General features: G+C 48.5%; 1 protein-coding gene across 14 annotated transcripts in view; it reads left to right on the top strand.

The window, feature by feature from the left end:
* The window catches only part of PACSIN2 (protein kinase C and casein kinase substrate in neurons 2), a 117880-nt gene that overhangs the window by 61570 nt on the left and 36551 nt on the right, over nt 1-19759 (top strand). The window lies entirely within an intron of this gene.

Below are 19759 nucleotides of genomic sequence, written 5' to 3'. Positions count from 1 at the left end.
GGATAAAAATAGGTGGCACCCACCAGCCCAGGACAAAGGAAAGAGGGGGGCGTGGGGGGGGGTTTAAGGCAACAGGGCGGAGAGACGAGGATGAGGGTTTGTCTCATGAAGGACAAGTCAGCATTACTGCTCTTTGAAATTCTGGTGTACATTTTTCATTAATATGAGTATTAGCCCAAAGGAACACATAGGTTTGTGTAGCTATGGAAGGAGGGTCTGTGAGTACACATAGGAGTCAATTGAAAATAAACAGTAGGGGGGGGGTCTGAGAAAGTGTCGGGGTGTCTGAATGGGGAACCTTTAGCATGTGTATCTACCACTCTTCCAGCTCGTTGACACGTCTGCGTAGGGGCCTGATCCTGCCTCTTCCTCTGCCTGACACTGAAGGGGGGGGGCGGGGGAGCCCGCCAGCCTCTCCTTGAACTTCAGGGACTCCACTTACTGAGGACCCCTTCCTAGTGTTAGCTCAGGTTTGAGTGCGTTTTCCTTTGTGTAAAGTCATGACGGTGACCCACCCCCTTGAAGCATGATGCAGCTTTGTTATGTGAGGGAAGAGAACTCTTTTGCTTTCCTTAATTCATCTTCAGGTGTACACGCTGAGGTCACTGTGCAGAAATGAGCCTAAGGATCACGCAACCCCATGACCACAGCTGCCTCCACCCCTTGTCACCCACCCCCGACTTGGTGATTTGTTGGTTCAGACATTCAGTCACTTAGCAAATATTTGAGCGTCTGCCTTGTGCTAAGCAGTGGGCTACAAAGGTGAAGATATACAGCCTGTGTCTCTAAAGTTTCTGTGGCATGAAAGTCTGTGCACTGTTTACTCCGCTTGTTTTTGGCTTATATTCCAATTTCGAATATGAAACAGCCCACCTACTTGTCCTTTATAGTGGCAGTGTGGTGGCCACTCCGTTAGTTCACCATGGTTTCTCCATTTTTGAGCATTTGACTTGTGTCCAATCTCTGCTGTTATAAATATGACAGAGATGAACATTTTGTCCAAGCTATTTTTCTTTGAGTTTATTTGGTTGAGGCATATTCCCCAGAGTGGGATAGCAGGGTCAGAGGTTGGTAACTGTCATCTGCCTTGTTCTGTGTTTCCAGATTTTTCCATGAAGCCTATTGGCAATGTTAGAGTACATTCCTATTTTCCGATAGCCCCACCGAAGCTGGCATTGCCATTTTGATTTTTCTTATTTTTACAAGTTATTTCCATTTTTAAAGGGAGTTATGCTTTTTCACCACATAGCAGTTTGTTGTTAGGCTTGGCTAAGTTATGCTGCAGTAACAAGCAAACCCCAAATCTCAGGCTAAATGTACAAAATGCCTTTCTTGCTCACTGTGTATGTCCCTTGTGGGGTGTTGGGGTGCAACTCCACACAGTCACTCTGGGGCCAGGCTGATTGAGGAGCCTTTGCTGTCCCGTAGCTGCGTATGATGCTTCCAGTGGAGGAAGGCAGAAAGGAGAGGGCGGGGGGCTCTGCAGAGCTTTTCACAGTTGTGTGGCCTGGCTTAGCGGATGGAACGTCAGCGAGCATTCCTGCCTGTGCCCCTCTGTGCCCCCCCATCTACTCTCCTGTCTGCTCACCTACGACAACTTCTGTGTGCAGTAGAATTGGATCCTCAGTCATCATATCAGTCCTTAATATATTTTAGGTAATAAGATTTTTGTCACTTGGGTCGAATTCATTTTTCTTTCTTTGCTTTTCACATGACATTTGGTTTAAATAATTAAACATGCAAAGGTTTAAATAATTAACATAGGTTTTGGGCACATTCATCTTTTTCTCTGGTATCTTTTGTTTCGTGAATATCACAATTTATCTTCCTCTCAAAGTCAGAGAAGAAGCTATTTTCTTTGAGTTGCTTAAAATAGATTTTTATTTGACTCCATGACACTTCAAACTCATCCAAGTATGTAATGTAATGTCAAGTGGTTTTAATCTAAGTTAACTTTGGCCCTTGGCGATATCTTTTCCGTTACATTAAAACCCTGTTCACAGCAGTGAACACCCCTTCATGATACAAACCCTCAGCAAACAGGAACTTCCTGGACCTGACAATGGGCATGAATGAGAACTCCCAGGACTGGGAGGTGAAAGTCTGAAATGAAAGGGCAAGGATGTCGCTCTCACCGCTTCCGTCCACTTTTCAATGGAGGTTCTAGGTAGGCTAGTGAGGCAAACAAAAGAAAGAAAATGTGTACAGATCAGAAAGGAAGAAGTAAAACTATCTCTGTGCACAGATGATGTGATCTCATATATAAACAATCCTAGGGAAGCCACTAAAAAGCGATTAGAACTAATACACAGGTTCGGCAAGATTGCAGGTTACAAGATCAGTGTATAAAAATGAGGGCCACTCTGCTCATAGTCGTAAGTTGTCTTTGTCTGGGCTGCAGCCTTGTGTGGTTATTTCTGGGCAGCCGAGTCTATGTGCCCGTCAGGGGCCAGTGCGACCCAGCGAGGGAGTGGCGGCTGCACCTGTACAGTTCTCGTCAGGTTTCCAAGAGCAACAGGAAATGAACAAATCACAGGGACTAGTGTCATTCAAGGATGTGTCGGTCAGCTTCACCTCGGTGGAGTGGCAGTGGCTGGACTCAGCTCAGAAGATCTTCTGTTGGGACGTGAAGCTGGAGAACCAAGCAGCCCGGTCTCAATGGGGGATCGTGACGAAACCGAATGTGGTCTCCCAGGTGCAGCAAGAGGAACCGCGGGTAACAGAGGCAGAGTTCTCAGTCCGGAGTCTGCCAGCATTACTCATGGTGGCAGAGACACGGAAACACCAAGCGTCCTTCGATGGATGGTTGGATAAAGAAGATGTGAAAAAGCCTGGAGAGGCCAGAACATCCAAGACCAGCAATGCAGGCAACTTATATTCATCAAAAACGAAACGTTGATTAAGGAGAGAAATGTAGAAAAGCATTTAATGTGGGTGTGAATCCTGTAGGTTCAAGAAAATACATTATAAATGTGACTCACGTAAGAAAAGTTTGGAATATATTTCAGAATTAATGATTAATAATGGAAACTGTAAGAAAGATGACTGGTGAAAAATGTATATGGGAAGTCACTTTTTAATACTAAGCTTGAAGGAAAAAAATAATGGTATTTCTGTTAGCTAGCAATGAATAATCCAAAAAAAATTTAAGAAAACAATTCCATTTATAATGACATAAAAAGGAATAAAATATTTAGCAATAAACTTAACAAAAGATGTACTAGACTTGTACACTGAAAACTACAAAACATTGTTGAAAGAAATTAAAGGTGGTCCCGATGAATGGAAAGATATTCCACAGCCATGGATTGGAAGACTTACATTGCCAAGATGGCAATACTCCCCAAATTGATGTACAGATTCGTGGCAACCCCTATCAAAATCCCAGCTGCCTTCTTTTGGTAGAAATCAATAAGCTGATTCTAAAATTCATATGGAAATGCAAGGCACTCAGAATAGTCAAAACAATTTTGAAAAAGCAGAACAAAATTGGAGCACTCACACCTCCCAATTTCAAACATGTCTGCAAGGATTCAGGACAGTGTGGTATTGGCGTAGATGAATGGGATCGAAGCAGGAGAGCAGAGCTCATCCCTTACATTGTGGTCAATTGATTTTGGATAAGAGTGCCAACCCAGTTCAATGGCAAAAAGAATAGTCTTTTAGACAGTTAGTGTTGCGACCACTAGATAGCTATGTGTAAAACAATGAATTGGACCTCTGCCTCACACCACATGTAAAACAGCGCTAAATGAACCAGAGACCTAAATATAAGAGCCAAACCTGTAAAACTCTTGGAACAGGCATAAATCTTCATCACCTTGGATTAGGTGATGGTTTCTTTTTTTCCTTTTTTTAAAAGATTTTATTGGGGAAGGGGAACAGCCAAGTTGTTATACTTTTGTTCTTCAGTCTAGTTGTGGAGGACGTTGCTTCACTGGCCCATGTTGGTATTATGATCATTGCGCTCTTCCTGGGTGAGGCAGTTGGTCGCCAGCCATTGGATGGCGGCTCACGGAAGCTCACACCGGCTGCCAGCCACTCACGGTAGCTCACGGCAGCCCACTCCAGCAAGGGCTGCAGCCTACGCCGTCGCCGGCAACTCATGGCAGCCCAGCTCCAGGTCAAGCTGTTGTTCACCATCTTAGCTGTAGAGGGCGCAGCTTACTGGCGCACGTGGGAATCGAACCGGCAGCCATGTTGTTCAGAACTCGCGCTCTTACCAACTGAGCCACTCGGACAGCCCCTAGGCAATGGTTTCTTAGCTATAACACTAAAACAACAACAACAAAAAATAGGTAACTTGGACTTTATAAAAAATGAAAACTTTTGTACTTCAAAGGATGCTCTCAAGAAAGTGGGAGGACAGCTGACAGAACGGGCCGTCGGAGGAGGCGTAGGCAGTGGAGGCAGCCAGCCCGAAGGGAAGGAACCGGGAGGGCCAGGGACTGGCGGCTGCCCCGTCTCCAGGCCACGCTATTCCGTCCCCAGTGCCGGGCTCACATTGTGGCGCCAGCACTTCCTCCCTGACTTGCCTGCCTTGGCGACTGGGCTTCTCTCTTCTTCCCCTCCCGCATCTGTAAGAGAAGGAGTGGACACTAAAGAGAAAGTGTGGGAAGCCCCTGGAGCACTGCAGGCCCTCCCTCTGTGTCACCTTTGTTGTGGTCACCAGTAGCCGATGTTATTCAGTCAGTAAACACACGCGAGGCCCTGCTGTGTGCAGCTGCCCAGATGAAGATGATATGGGCTGGCCCTTGAGCAGCTCACAGTCCAGCAATTTCGTTTGGAATGCGTTTCTTTCCTTTCATGGCATACAATACAAAAATTTATTTTTGCAGTAAAATGCTGCCCTACTTACCTAGTAGTTAAGAAGGAATTTGAGTTTTTACTCCAGTGCTATTTCCTTCCATTTTGTTTTGATTTTTATTCTTTAATGTCTGTGTCATGATAGTAACAGTAACATTTGTTAGGCTGATCGAAGCATCATCCTGCTTGAACCTCATCACCACCCCCTTCCCTGCAGCAGGTTGTACCGATGCTGCAGTGGGGTGGGCCGGGGAGAAGCCCACCCTCACAAACCTGGGCATTGCGGCTGGGGTTCGGTGGAGCATTCCTGCATTCAGCAGCCCAATGGGAGGCCTAATGTTTGCAAACCCACTCAGGTGCAAGCTCTGGGCAGTCAGGGCTTCACCTGCTCCCTGCTTCCGCACCTGGACCATGGAAGGTGTTCAAGGTAAATCAGTTGTGAAAAGTGAGTGACTAGAGGGAGTGACCACAAGATGCAGCGACACTGCGACGCACGGGAGTGTCGCTCTCTCAGTGGGCAGGAAAGCTGGCTGGCAGGCAAGCGTGGGTGCAGGGCCCGTCTGGAGCAAGCACCAGAATCCAGGTCCCCGTACGCTCCAGTCCCACCCCAGGCTTGAACGCAGAAGAGGTCATACTTCTCATAAAAATACTGCCCTCTCGGGGGGTGTCCCCTGCCTACCACGGGCTGGGCTCCTCTTAGGGGCTGCAAGGAGCGGAGTAGCTGGCTTGTTTCTGGCTCAGCTGGGCCTGCTTTTGGTAATTTTTCTTTCAAATCTTGGAGTTCTTCCTGTACATTTTCTTGTACTGTTATTTGCATTGTAACGTGACCATCAGATTGGAAAATGTGTCATTTTTGTCCTTTTTAAAGTGCCTTTTTCTATTTTTAAACCTGTGAAGCATCAACTCAATATTTAGCTTAGGGAACTCTTCAGCCCCAGTCCTGCGTTCCCAGGGTGCTTGCCAGCCAGAGGTCTAAAACAGTATCACCGTACAAATCAGTCCCAGGCAGGGACCCGTCAGCTGACATGTTTCCAACATGTTTCCATTACGTAAGGAAAAGGAGTTTGGGGACATGGCTCAATGCCATTTGCTCTAGCTCCTCCTGAAAACGTGTGGCTGAACTACCAGCTGATGGGCTCGGCTGAGACCAGGTGACTCTCGGTCTGTCCTACCTTTTGTTGCCGATTCTCTGTAACCTGAGATGATTATTACCCAGAACATAAAAGCCATCTGAAGGTGACCAGGGGGGCTGCCATGACTTGTTTTCTTTGAGCTATTAGGACGTAAAAGACATGGGGGGTGCAAAATGTATTCATTTTACGGGTTATTACATACCTTCAAATCTAGTATTTATTAATGCTAATTTCTCCCATAGAAAATCTGTCACTTTCCCTAACCTTCAGGATCCAGCTCAGGGAGCACCTCCCTGCACCCCTCGCCTCGTGCACCTGTCTCATTTCTTGAGCACCCATTTGGGGTTACCCATAGATTAAATTCCAGGTGGAGGAGAAAAAGGCCTCTGTGAGCATGGCACATGGCGGAGTGCTGACTCGCCAGGCCGTCTGTCCTAAAGGACACTGAGGAATCGCCAGGTGGCCTGTTTGGGGCTGTCCGTGTTTGTGCACCCTGCTCGGCGTGGTCCCTGACACACAGTGAGGGCTCAGTGAGCCTTCTGAGAGAGGGCTTCCCTGGCCGCTGTGAAAGCTGCTGTGTGAGAGAACGGCCAGCTTCAGGTCTGAGTTCATTTCTCGTGAGATCGTTGGAAAGGAGAGGCCAGGCCTGCCAGCACTGCCTGTCACGTTCAAAAGGTGGCGGCTTTCTTACGCGGTTTCTACGTCTGGGGCTCTCCTTTCTTCTTCAGGCCAATTTTAAGAATAAAATAAACCGACACACCTTTCTCTGGGATCTTCAGAACCGTCTTCCTTTTCATTCTGAGGCCTTAGGAATTCACTGCTGAGTATTCGCTAATCATACACAATTATGAATTAAAAACTAATTCAATTAGTTTCTGATTTAGAAATGAAACCCCTAGTGCAGGTAGAAAGTGAGTGATTTCAGAAACCCTCCCGAAACCTACCCCAAGTGACTGCCTGGATTTTGTTTCAAACACATTTTACATTCTCAGTTGAAATGGCATTGGTTCTTAGGGTTGTCAGCTCGAATCCAGCATCAGCAAGATAAGTTGGTCTCACTGTATGCCGGCGTGGGGGGTGGTCTGCAGCATGTTTGCCTGGGCTGGGGTTGTTGGAAGGTGCTGTTGGTCGGTCACCTGCGTTTTCCTTCCCCGAGCACTTTCTCGGGTTGACCTTTGTCTGCGGGCAACACTTTCCGCTGTTCGGCCCACTGTGTGTTGTGTTTGGGTGATTCTTTTGGGCTCTTGGTAACAAATCCAACTGAAATCTCAGTGACTATGGGACTTGAATAATTTATGTTGCAAAATATTAATAATTTATGTTGCAAAAGTAGCCCTCACAAAGTAAGTTTTAAGAGGTCGCCTAAGTACAGTTGCTTTCTTGAAACTGTTCTCCAACTGGCAGCAAAGCTTTTTCGCAAACGAGTTTTTCTGATACTCTGACTCCGGACAGAGTTGTAGGTGAGTATGTAGTGTGTCCAAAACAGGTCTCTGGGCAGTTTGCACGGGAGAATAATTATTTTCATGGGAAAAGAGATGCGGTGAGTAGGGCAGGGGAAGGGGAGCAGGGAGGAGGCACGTCCTGGACTAATGAGGGCACCCCGGGACTTGGAGGTGTCCTGAGAAATCCATCCCCTGGCTCCATTTCTTCCTTCAACAACTGTCACTGAGCAGCTGCAGGTACCGTGATAGGCACCAGGGTCCCCCCAGGACCTAACAGCCTCGTTGGAGAAATATGGATGCAGCCAAATAATGGCACCATAGAGGAACTGTAAGGGGACAGTGATGGGCGGAAGGTCTGGCATGGTGGGGGAGGCTCGTTAGAAGAGGTGACACGTACACTGGGCCTTGCAGGATGGGTAGGAGTTGGCGAGGAAGGGTGGTCTCAGGCAGCAACACACTACACATATGGTGTTCAGGCCTGGCAGGGGACCGAGGCCAGCTGGGCAGGTAGGACTGGCCAGAGTTGGGCTCCCAAGCCTGAGACCTGAGCGTTTATTCCACGTGTGGGCCCAGGAGGGTCTTCTGTGTGCAGCTGCCAGATTAGACGGTGTGTGAGTAGAGCTAGAGGACACGCAGGGTCCAGCAGAGGGAGGTGGCCACTCACACAGAAAAGGCCTTAGCCAGCTGTACATTAGTGGCAGGAGTTGTGCTGTGGTTCTTCAGCACGTTTGCTGGCATGTAGGAACTCAGTGGAGCCCACCCTCGGGCGTCAGTTATGCCTTTGAATTCAGTTTGGCCCTTACGAAGAGCCTCGAAACAGTGCTCGCTGCATGAATGCACGTTTCCATACTCCCATCAAACTCGAAAACATAGAAGGTCTTATTCATATCAAGTTGGTAAAATTAGAGAAATTTTCAGAGCTTCCTTTGCTTCTTTTTACTTTCTTTGTCTCACGTTTCTCTGATGGGGAAAAAGCCTGGAAGACTGTCAAAGAACTGGCTGTTCTCCTAAGTATTTGAGGAGAACAGTGTGAGTCATTGTAGCTTTTTGCTGGTATTTTAGTATCCGGTTTATTTTTAAACAGTTTTGTGCAACGGGACTTTCTTCCGTGGTTTCTGTTACCATGGCTCCATAATATTTCCTCAAATCTGCTTATTCATCCTTTCACACACCCCAACATCAAATTTACAATTCCTTAGAAAATCAGAATACCTTATTCATGATATCCAGGAATGTTTCTCCAGCTGCAATAGCATTTTCCTCCAAAATGCATTTTCTCCAAAATGGAAAAATTAGTTGTTTTTCCCACGATCGACATTAGGAAGAGAGAGGGTTTGGTCCTGTGAAGGACACAGGGGCGGGTGGGGGCCATTAGGGGCTCCATCAGCCGCCAGGCGGGGAACCAGTGCCATCTGTTTGGAGCCACTTCCCCTGGAGACCCAGTGGTCGGGGGTCCAGGATGGGCAGGCTGCCTGTTTGCTTTGGAAGTGCTGGCGTTCGACGTTTTGGTCCAGACACCCACAGACTCGGGGTTCTTGGTTCTGCAGTGTGACCACGTGTTTGTTCTCTCGCTCTTATTTACTTAATCATTTATTTTTAAACTTGATGGAAGCTTCCACTTGGGAAGGTCTCTTGTTTCAAGAATCTGCAGTCAAAAGAAAACCAGCGCTGGTGTTGGCGGTCCCTGGTGAAGTTTGCCACGCACTCTCTCCCTGGCATTCCGGGTGCCTCAAGGAGATGCTTTTCTGCATTTCATTGCTTTGAGTAATGTGTATTTCTGAAAGGATCGCTCAGAATTTAAAGAAAGTCAGTCCTCAAGCCAAAGGGAATCGTAAAGGTAGTTTGTTTCCGATCTCTTTAAGTCTTTGACCTCTTCCATTTTTCAGGGATAAGCAGATTTTCCTCTGACACATAAATGTAGTATCAGACTAGGTTCTGGGCTTGTGCTTGAGGACACTTACGACAGGGTACTCGTCTTGGCCAAGCGTTTTCAAGTTCAACTGTCAATATAATATAAGTGCTGACGCAACGATAGAGCAGTTGTGAATACTAGAGAATTGAAACTGTGCTGTGACTGACTGGACCTTTTGTCTTCTAGCACAGTTGCTTCCTCTGATTCAGAGAGGACCCATTTTTGATCAACAAAACCAAAATAAAATGTGATTCTGTGTGCTCTGGAGGCTGCCCAGGAAGCTCCAGGTGGGAAGGTTCTCCGACTGCGTGACTAGACAAGCTGACCATGGTAGAAGAATTGATTTTTTAAGAATCACTGAAGAATTAGTTTCGCTTTCACCTCAAGAAACATTTGTGGTTTAATCATCTGAGTAACTAGTCTTTTTTTCTCTCCTGTATACTTTGAGACGTCAGTATACATGGCTTCATGAGTGTAATTGCTAACAACAGTATATCATTGTAACAATCTTATTTGATATCATTTTATAAAGTCATTGCTTTACTTTCTTGCCACCATTTCATTTGTAAAGATCCCAGCATGTGTGTCTGTCAGTTTCAACAAAAGTTAGGGAGTACCTATTGTGGGTGAAACACCCCTGTGGAGCTTACCTTCTAGAAGGGGAAGCAAACTGTACAGGGGTAAAAGAATTCAGGTAGTGAGGTATGTTTTGAAGAAATATTCAAAGAAAATAGAAAGTAGGGTAGAGGTGGAGGTGGTGGGAGGTGGAGCTGGCTGAGAGAGGACGGTCAGGGAGGCTCCTCTGAGGACCTCTGGGCAGAGGGCCAGACGGTGTCAGGGAGCTGGCCCTGCACTTATCTCAGGGAAGAGCATTCCAGGGCAAGGGAACAGTGTGTGCAAAGGCTCTGAGGCAGGAACAAGCTTAGCATGTTTGAGAAACAGTGGGCAAAGCATTGTGGTTGGAGCAGAGCGGGGCCAGCCAGCGAGGGAGACGGGAAGGAAAGGCAGGGGCCAGATCACGATAGGACCTGCAGCAAAGAGAAAGAGTTAGGGTTCAGCTCGGAGTGCAGTGGGTTTGGAGCAGGGAAGGGACACGATTAAATATTTAAAAGGTTGCCCTACAGAGACTGGAAATTGGACGCGAGGATGGATTTTCTGTTTTACTTAACTTTGGGATTTTGAGGGAAAACATTAAACTTTTGTTTCCATTTGAGCTTTGAAATTTTAGAGTTATGAATTCCACCTGCATCCCTTGTGATTTGGGATTCTGTGGTTTTCTGGGCTCTTTTGGAAGAGAGGTATTGTGTATGCAAGTCCACTGGTTATTCATAACAATGATAACGAAGAGATCTCTGCATGGTCCTGTCAATTAAAATCTATAACTCTTAGTAGTGAGTCAAGTAGTTCTCAGCCTAACCAGCAGCTGAAGACTACAAGTTATGAGAAACTTGTCAAGTTTAAACCACACGGGGATTTCTGTGTAGAAACGAGGTACCAGTTCCTCCTTTCTTCCTCGCTGTTCCTATTTTGGGGTGGGCACCCAGCCGTGCTGTGTAGTCCTCTGAATCCTGGGTGGTTCTCTGGACACTCACTGGCCTGTACCCCCTCTCTGACCCCATTTTCCTCCCCCCGCCTTCCCTAAGGATCCTTCTGTCTGGGATGCCTTGCTCCTGTCCCCTTGTACCTGCCCGATTCCCATCGGTTCCTCAGGATTCAGCTTGGTGTCCCCGGGGTGGGAAGCTGCCTGCGCCGAACATCCTATTCCAGGCTGCCTCAGCACCCTGGTGGACAAACGAACCCTGAGAACCCCGAGGGACCATTTGTGGGGTTCAGGGATACTCTTTCTTCCACCCACACTTTGGAGGCAGGACTAAGCCATTTGCAGGTGCTCCGCTCCCACCTTATACTTTATAACTCACTGAACCCCCAGTGTGTCTCCATGCCTGACCTCCCAGCAACCAATGACAGGGGTCTTCAGTGAGCAGCCCTGGGGCCCAGGGTCAGAGCGCCTGTCACAGTGCATGAGGCCGTGATTACTGACAGTCATGCCTCTTTCTACTCGTTATGGAAAATGCACGAGGTAACTGCTGTCGACTTTCCCTTTACACCTTGGGACTCGTATGTGCGGGATTTCTCACAGGTGACATCCTGTGTCACCAACACTGTATATAATTTCTGTGATGCGGACGTGCTCAGGAGGCACTGGCGTTACATTGATTGGGCTTGTTTCATGGTGACCCTCTGAGAATGAGTTCAAGCCTGGACTTTGGGGCCCTGTGAGGAGGTCCTCACAGCATGGCTGGCAGGCTCAGGCCTAATGGAGGAGGAAAGCACCTGGCAGCTGTGAAGGTCACTGCCAGTGCACACTTATAATTACTCGGCTTTAATTCATCCACTCAAGCTCTCCCATAATCTCTTGCCAGTAGGAGGCTCTTTTAAAACATTTTAAGCTCAAAGAAACCTAAACCTGTTTAATCTCATGCTCTTCGTTTCAAGTAAAGGCAAAAGCATGCTGAAAAGGTGCCCCAGGTCCCACAGCTATATAATGGCAAATTTGGGACCAATCTTCCAAATTTTGGCTCTGAGAGCCCTTTGTAAGAGTAAAAAAAAATGACTTCTGAATCATCAAAAATGAAAGTTTGTTCAATGTAGCTTTACTGGTTTTTGTTTGGGGTGTATACATGTGTGTGTGTATTTTTCTTTAAAAATCAGCATTCCTGGCACTCGCAGTGATTCCCTAGATCAGTCTGATTAACTGCCACCACCCTTGCCTGTGGGGGAATTAAGTGTTTAGACATTCACACCAGTCCCACTAAGTGAAAAGGACTTTGGTCCACCAGGATATTGTGTGCGGATAACTAGTGTCCATGCAGGGTGGAATGGAGCAAGCCTGAACACTGAAAACTTACACGTTAAAGGAGTTTCATATTTAAAATTTTATAAATCTTTATTTACTTGAAGTTTCTTAAAAACAAGCAAGCAAGCAATCAAAAGCAATCAACCTGATTTCTGTGGCTACCAAGGGAGAAATTGGAAGCGGTGGTGAGGTTTGCTGGTCTCCGCTGCTGTAGAAGTCGCCTTTTTCACGAACCTCTTTCTTTCTTTTCCCTTTTCTGTCCACTTCTTTTTTTTCCTTTAAACTTTATTGGGGAACAGTGTGTGTGTGTGTGTGTGTGTGTGTGTGTGTGTGTGTGTGTGTGTGTGTGTGTGTTTGTTGGTGGGGAGGCTGTGTTTTTCCAGGACCCATCAGCTCCAAGTCAGGTGTTGTCCTTCAATCTAATTGTGGAGGGTGCAGCTCAGCTCCAAGTCCAGTTGTTGTTTTCAATCTAGTTGCAGTGTGTGTGGGGGGTGCAGCCTGCCATCCCATGCGGGAGTTGAACCGGCAACCTTGTTGTTCAGAGCACGTGTTCTAACCAACTGAGCCACTCGTTCGCCCTCTGTTGATTTCTTATTCTGTAATACTGTAGGTGCTATTTCACCTCCTAGAATATTCGGATTCATTGTATGTAACAAACAGGACCCCCAAAGGCAGCAGCATTTTTCTGCCTATGTGTGTTTGGGGGTCCTTTTTTCTCCTGTGCCTCTCAGGGTGTATTCTCATCCTTTCTCGTGGGTATGGAATTTGTCCCTTAAATGCGGATGGAGGACGTCAGGCCGAAATCGTGCTTTTTAAACTGATTGGTGAGGTTCATGACCTGGCTTTAGAATGCATGAGCCCTCGAGCCTCTGACTAGGTAACGGGACAGAAGTGGGAAACTATGCTTGCCATGACGGTCCCCCAACTATGGCTATGACTGGGAAAGACTCCGACCCCAGAGGTCCGACCGAGAGGGCCTGGCTGGATGTTATACAGCCTTTAGGAGTGACAGGAAGACGGCTGGCCAGTGGGGGAAATGCGATGGAAAAAGTAGACCACAGGGTGGATTGTCTGCCGTGATTGCAGCGAAGACAGACTGGAGATGACAGAAGGGCTGAGTGATGAGAGCGCAGGCTGGTGGGACAGAGCCTCCCTGGTTTTGACAGCCCTGTGCCACCCGACAGAGTAGACAGCTGGACTTGAAACTGTCATGGGCTTAGCTGTGTGGGGTGGGCTGGAAGAGCAAAGCTGAGGAAGCTGGATGTCACACCTGAGTGGGAAATTTTAGAACAGATGCTGAGCCAAGTGTCACCCTGTTGGATACTGTGGAATGGCTTCCCTGGTTTGGTCTGTTTAGAGAAATTTGTTTTTCTTTAAGATTCCCCAGTATAATTTTTTTTCTGTGGGAGGAGAAAGGCTGCTCTGTGTTGACTGAAGCAAAGTAAGATGTATTTTTCTCCCACTCTTTTCTCTTTTTCTTTCTTTTTTTCTCCCTTACTAGATTACTGGTTGTTATAAAAGGATGTAACTCAAAAATAGCCAGACAGAAGCGCTGCATGGGGCGGGGTATGGGGAAGGGGTGCCGGCTTCCATGCCCTCTCGTGGCACAGCACCCTCTCCCCAAACTAAGTGTTCGCCAACTTGGAAGCTTCCTCTTTTTTTCTTTTCTTCCAAACTGTGTGTGATGTTTAAGAGTCTGAGCCAAATTTGTTTTCAACAACACGGCTGTGTGTCCTATCTGAGTCTCCAAATCCCCCTTCTCTCACCAGCCTTCAGTTTGCAGCCGGTTCTGTGCCATGAAGTGTTTGGGAATCCTCTGGTGGTGTCGGGAGACGGTCTCCATGGCAACCCCAAGCTCTGTCTGCTGGGAGATGCTGGCTGTTTTTTAAGTCACTGGAGGCACCTTTGAGTGTGTTCAGCCTATACTGCCCGCCCTGGTGGGCGCTTCTGCAGGACTCCCCTCCCCATCGTGGGTGTCAGTGTGCCTCCCTCAGGGGGCAGCCTTCAAAACACAGCATCTCGCAAGGCATCATGTTTTATGTTGTTGAAGTAAATGCTTTACACGATGTTCCCAGAGATAAGTCACTTTATTTGCTGATCTCTATCGTTTCCTTTTAAGAATGTTCACTTTTCCAGATGAAACCACTGGAAACAGAGTAGGCTGTGCCAGATATTTGAGCTATTAGAAAGTGCTCTGCTTTGCTAATGGCGCGAAGCAGTGTGTTACCGCAGGCCTCGCTCCCTGAGCACCCACCACGTGGAGGCCCCTCGAGGGCCAGAGACAAGCACGAGACCCGTCCTTCCTCACGGTACTGACCCAAACCGGGGTTGGAGGCCGAGAGGACCCAGCCTGTGGACGCTAGTGGTGGTCAGGCCCGAGCTGAGTGGCAGGAGGGCCTCCTGTGTGACTGGCGGTACACAGCTGGGGACTGCGCCACACGCCCCCCACTAGGGCTGCTAAACCCATTTGTGGTTTAGTTTCACATGTGCAGTGGTGTTAAGAGAATTCTAACCAGTAGCGCTAAAACACCTTCACATAACCTCTCCAATTACTTTCTATCTGTGGCTCTTTAGTCTGTATAAATCAACATTACCCAGACTTTCCTCATCCTGAATTCATCCAGCAAGTTCTTAGAGTGACAGCTCCATGTCCGACCCTGGATGTGGGGACGGTGGCCACGGATACATCAGAGAAAATCCTCTGTACTCCTGAGCTTGCACTCTAGTGGGGAGGCAGCCGGCCGCGGGCAGCTCAATCAAGTAGATGATGTAGCTTGTGGGAGGAGGTAAGTGCTTGGGAGAGAGAGAAAAAGCAGGCAGGGGTCTGGGAATGCCAAGAAGGCTGCGGGCTGGGGGGCGGGGCGTGGAGAAGACCTGTCTGGGCCCTGGCTGAGATCCTCCTCTCCCGGCTCTGCAGAGGAATACCATTCCAGGGAGCCAAAGAGAAAGTGTGGCTGTGCCTGAGAGCACCATGACCAGCAGAGGTCTGGTGGCTGGAGCAGGGGCAGCGGGGGAGAGTGGCAGCAGGAACAGTAGGACAGGGAGGTAACCCGTGGGAGGTGACCGGGCGTGCAGTCCGCAGGAGCACCTTGGGGCTTCTCTGCCACAGACGGGTGACGTGGTCTAACTTGCATTTTGAGAGGACCACTGTGTTGAGGATAGACTGAAGGGACCGGGAAGCTGGGGCAGCTGTTAGGACACGACTGCAGTCATGCAGGAGACAGGTGATGGTGCGTCTGTACACCCCTGGCAGGCAGAGCTGCTGGGTTTGGGGGTCATTCCCTGAGGTGCGTGTGCAGACGTCCTCTCTCGAAGCTGTGGTCACGCAGTGCAGAGGGACCTTCCCTTCATTCCAGCGCAGGCCACTCATGAAACAAAGTATGGTCTTTTTATTAACTAATTCTTGTATTCTAGAAATATTACATGCCAATTATCAAACTTTTCAAATGGTTGAGAAGGTTACAAGGTGAAATACAAAGGTCCCCTTCCTATCCACACGGCACTCCCCCAGAGCAAGCCTGAGACCCCCCTGGGACTTTCTGTGCCTTCGCTGGCTTCCGTGGGTTCCGAATTATTTCTTAATACCAGTGGGACCAGACTATCTACTGTGCCACTGTTTTCACCTGATGTGTGGGAACATCTTTTCATGTCTGTACACACAGTTCTCCCCACGCCCTCCTCTCCAGAGGTAGGCCGGTAGTTTTCATTCTTAATGGACAATGAGGTGGTTTCAGTGTTTGTATTTTGTTGCCGCTGTGAAGACCTATATTTAACTCTTGGGTGAGTTTGTCTGTAGGATAAAGCTTTAGAAGAAAAAGTTGGGTCAAAGGTGAGGTGTTTTCTTTTGTGAAATCTGTCACACATTGAGAGGCATGTAACAACGCGCCGGACAGGCTTGACGTGAGGACGCATGCGCGCGCTTGCTTTTCACTAGCATGTCTTCTAAGTACGTGAGGCTTGAGCTTTTCAACCGATAGCGCAGATGCGAGAATCTGAGTAACCATGCAGCTTACAGTGGAGCCCTCCGGCAGCCCAGCACTCCTCCGGGACCTCCCTCTGCTGGACAGGCCCCTCCTCTGTCCTTCACACGCCCACGTGCCACCCACCTGGAGTCCACAGCCCCCTCCCTCCCATTCTCCCATCACTGAGGACCTCAGCCCCAGGCGGGCAGGGACCATGTTTGTCTTGTTCACTGCTCCATCCCTGGGACTTAGAAGAGTGCCCAGCACATAGTAGGTACTCAAACATGTATTTGTAGAACGAATGGGTAGATGTGTCCATAATTAAGGAATGGTCCTCCTCTCACTTTGGCCAAACAGCGACGTAGTGGAAATTATAGTCATTTCCCATTGATGAAGAATTTCCCACCCTGGGTAATGAAGAGGAAACAAACCTCAGGCCCAGCCTGTGCTTACTCGGAGGCCGCAGGGCAGCCAGGGCCCAGCCTGCAAGGACATCTTCCTTCTGCGGTTGCAGAGCCGGGAGGCCTTTCTCCCGGGACCGACTCTCAGGACACGAGCAGCATGGTGCCCCACTCAGAGTGCCCTTGCTTGATAGTGAGAGCCTTTTGGCCCAATGACCTGTTCTGTTTCTTCTTTTTTGGAACAAATTAAGGGCATTAAGGGAAGCTAGATGTACTTACATAATTCGCACCTTTTTTTTCCTTTTACCTGGTAACTTTTATCAGAGGGGAGGAGGGAGCCATGCCAGCTCCCAGCCTGGCCGAAGGGTTCCCTTGCACCTCCACTAACCCCTGAGACTCAGCACACCATTTTGGGAGTGGCTGTGACTCACAGGTGTTTACATTCTTCAGTGGCAGCAGTCTCAGGAATCCAGAGACCTGGAGCCACGTCCCCTCCCTCAGTCACTCCTGGATTCCTGGATTGCTGACGAGTGCCTCTTAGAATGTGAGTTTGGCAAACATGGACCCAGGGCCTGCTGTGTGCCAGGACACACGTGGAGGACCACGGATGCAGTTTTCAGGAGGGTGGGAGGAAGAGGTGATGATTTGTACATCTGTACACTTACGATTGTCTCCTCTCAAGCCTCAAGCGTGCTGCTTGTATACCTTTATGGGAAGAAGCACGCTGTCCCTGCTCCTCGGGTACTGGAATTTTAAGATCTCCGAGGGGAATCCGCATGCGCAGAAGAGTGTCCAATGGGGAGGTTCACTTATTTGCAGCATTTGTTCAGAGTTAATGGGACTCATTCAGCTTTATGCTTGAGTATTGGGGTTCAGATTCATCAGGAGGAAATGAGCAGTCAACTACTTGGTGGCAAACAGTCTGAAACATACCAAAGAAGGGCCAGACTCAGTCCCTATCCTTGAAAAGAGCAGTAGTGACTCACACGTCTGTCACCTTGCCATTTCTCCAAGTTCCTTCACATCTGTTATCACCCCTGAGCCTCGTCAGACCTTGGAGGTGAGCGCCAGTGACGTGCGTGCCTCACAGAGGAGGGGGTGGCTCTTGGAGGGGACAGATGGCCGAGTCCACAGCCGTGGATCGGAGACTCATCTCCCACTCACTGCCGTGCTGTCTCCCCAGGACCTTACTCTCCCCGTGGAGAAGCACCAGCTAATTGTTAAATGCGCCTTTGTGTGTTTAGCATTGACAGCTCCAGCTCAGGAGCACCTGGTACCACTTGGCAGGGGGACCAGCTTGTCTCGCAGTGTCCACAGGCTCGGGCAGCTGTGGGGGCTCAGACGCTGACAGAGGGAAGAAAGCAGAACCAGCCGGGGCTCCTTGTGAAGGAACAGGCCTGCAGGTTCTCTGGTTGCCCTCAGAAGCCTGTTTCCCTGACTTCAGCTCATGGATGCTAAAACCAGATTAATTTTTATAGCTAGGGACGTCTCTGTGTGAATAAAAATCCTGAGTAACATTCCCTGACAGGCCCAGCGCCTTTGGGAGTGTTTGGACATCAGTGTTAATAAGAGCCCTGAGAATCAAGCCCCTTCTGTGAGAGAGCAGCCCAGCGTCAGGCAGGGCACCCAGATCTGGAAGTGACTCGGCACTGGACATGCAGTGTCCTGCTGGAGCTGGGCAGCATGGAGTCAGGCGGTCTGGGTTGAGTCCTGGCCTAGCCTTTATGAGCCGTGGGGCCCATTGCACTTGGTTGCCTCCCTGTGAAATGGGGACAATAATACAAAGTCTGATAAAAAAATATGGTGAACGTTTAAATAAAATTTATTACAGTAAAAGACACATTGCCACTAATCCCCCTCAAAAGACCCGCCCTTGCTTTGAACACCATTGTTGCCACTTTCTGAAGCAGTTCTGGAAGTCCTCTTTCGTGAGTGTCTTCATTCTCTATCATGACGATGCGCCGTGTCACACATCACTTCTGGTATATGGCAATTTCTGTCAAATAAAAACATTACAGTGTGTCCTCATCCACCTTATTCACCGGATCTGGCACCTTGCGACCTCTGGCTCTTCCCCGGAGTCAAAGTGATTCAGGACATCGAGACAGCCAGGACAGCGCAACTAAAGATAATCCCGAAAGAGGACTTCCAGGACTGCTTCAGAGAGTGGCAAGAACGATGGGATAAGTGTGTTCAAAGCAAGGGGGAGTATTTTGAGGGGATTTAATGGCAATATATCTTTTACTGTAATAATTTTTTAATTTAAATATTCACCATTTTTTTTAACACCTTGTACATCTTTTACAGGGTTTTGAAGAACAAAAATAAGGTATTTAAAGTTCACCAGACCATCCGCTGGTGATAAGAGGTGCCTAGTCCATGGGGACTGCTTCCATGTCGGTTTGTCCCCACCCTGGGCTCCCCAGTGGAGCAGCGTGCCCACATGTGGTTTTTGCAGGCTTCCTTTATTAGGCGCAAACATGGCTGACTTCAGCCAAGAGAACCTTCTCTGGGGTGTCATTCAGTCATTAGATAGCTGCTGAACACCTGTGTGGTGCCAGTAGGGAGCTCTTTTGGTTCCTTCCGTGGTGGCCTTGGTTTCCTTGTGGGATTGAGCATGGCGCCTGGGGTGTGGCCTGGTCTGTACTGGTTCCCACTCGAGTGAGTGTCCTCACACACACTAGACCAGAGTGCCAGGGTTTGGCTGGACGTCAGAGGAAGCTCTTTTTGTCTTACAGTGTAGGCTGTGTCCTACGCACTGCTCTTACCCTAGAGTTACTTGTCTGCAGCCCTAGGCCTCCTAGTCGCACGTGTCCACCTCAGCCCACCCCCCGCTTTCAGGAGGGGATGAGGGGTGTCTGAAACAAGCTGTGAGGGAAGAGCATGCATTGCGTTGTGTTTGGGTGATGGAACCACGGGTAATCCTCCTTCCTGTCCTTCCTTTCTCTGCCAAACTGTCTGAGTTCTCTATGGAAAACATAGGTTATTTTTGGTTTTCTAGGTTACAAGTACATCTAACAAAATACAAAAGAATGCCAGGTCTGTCTTGAAGAAGAACAAAGTGGGAGGCCTTCTCCTGCTAGATACCAAGAATTCCTATAGGATTGTGGCCATTGAGACAATGTGGTATCATCACAGGAACACACTGGGGACAGAATAGACAGCCTAGATAAGGATCCACATCTGTGAACAAAGGTGGCAAAGGACAGGCTGGCACAGCGCCAGCCCAGAGACACGGGGACTCTG

The sequence above is a fragment of the Hipposideros armiger genome, unplaced genomic scaffold, assembly GCF_001890085.2.
Source record: "Hipposideros armiger isolate ML-2016 unplaced genomic scaffold, ASM189008v1 scaffold_572, whole genome shotgun sequence".
In the NCBI taxonomy this organism is placed as follows: domain Eukaryota; kingdom Metazoa; phylum Chordata; class Mammalia; order Chiroptera; family Hipposideridae; genus Hipposideros; species Hipposideros armiger.
Note: the sequence above shows the minus strand (reverse complement) of the source record. Positions and strands in the feature narration are given on the sequence as shown.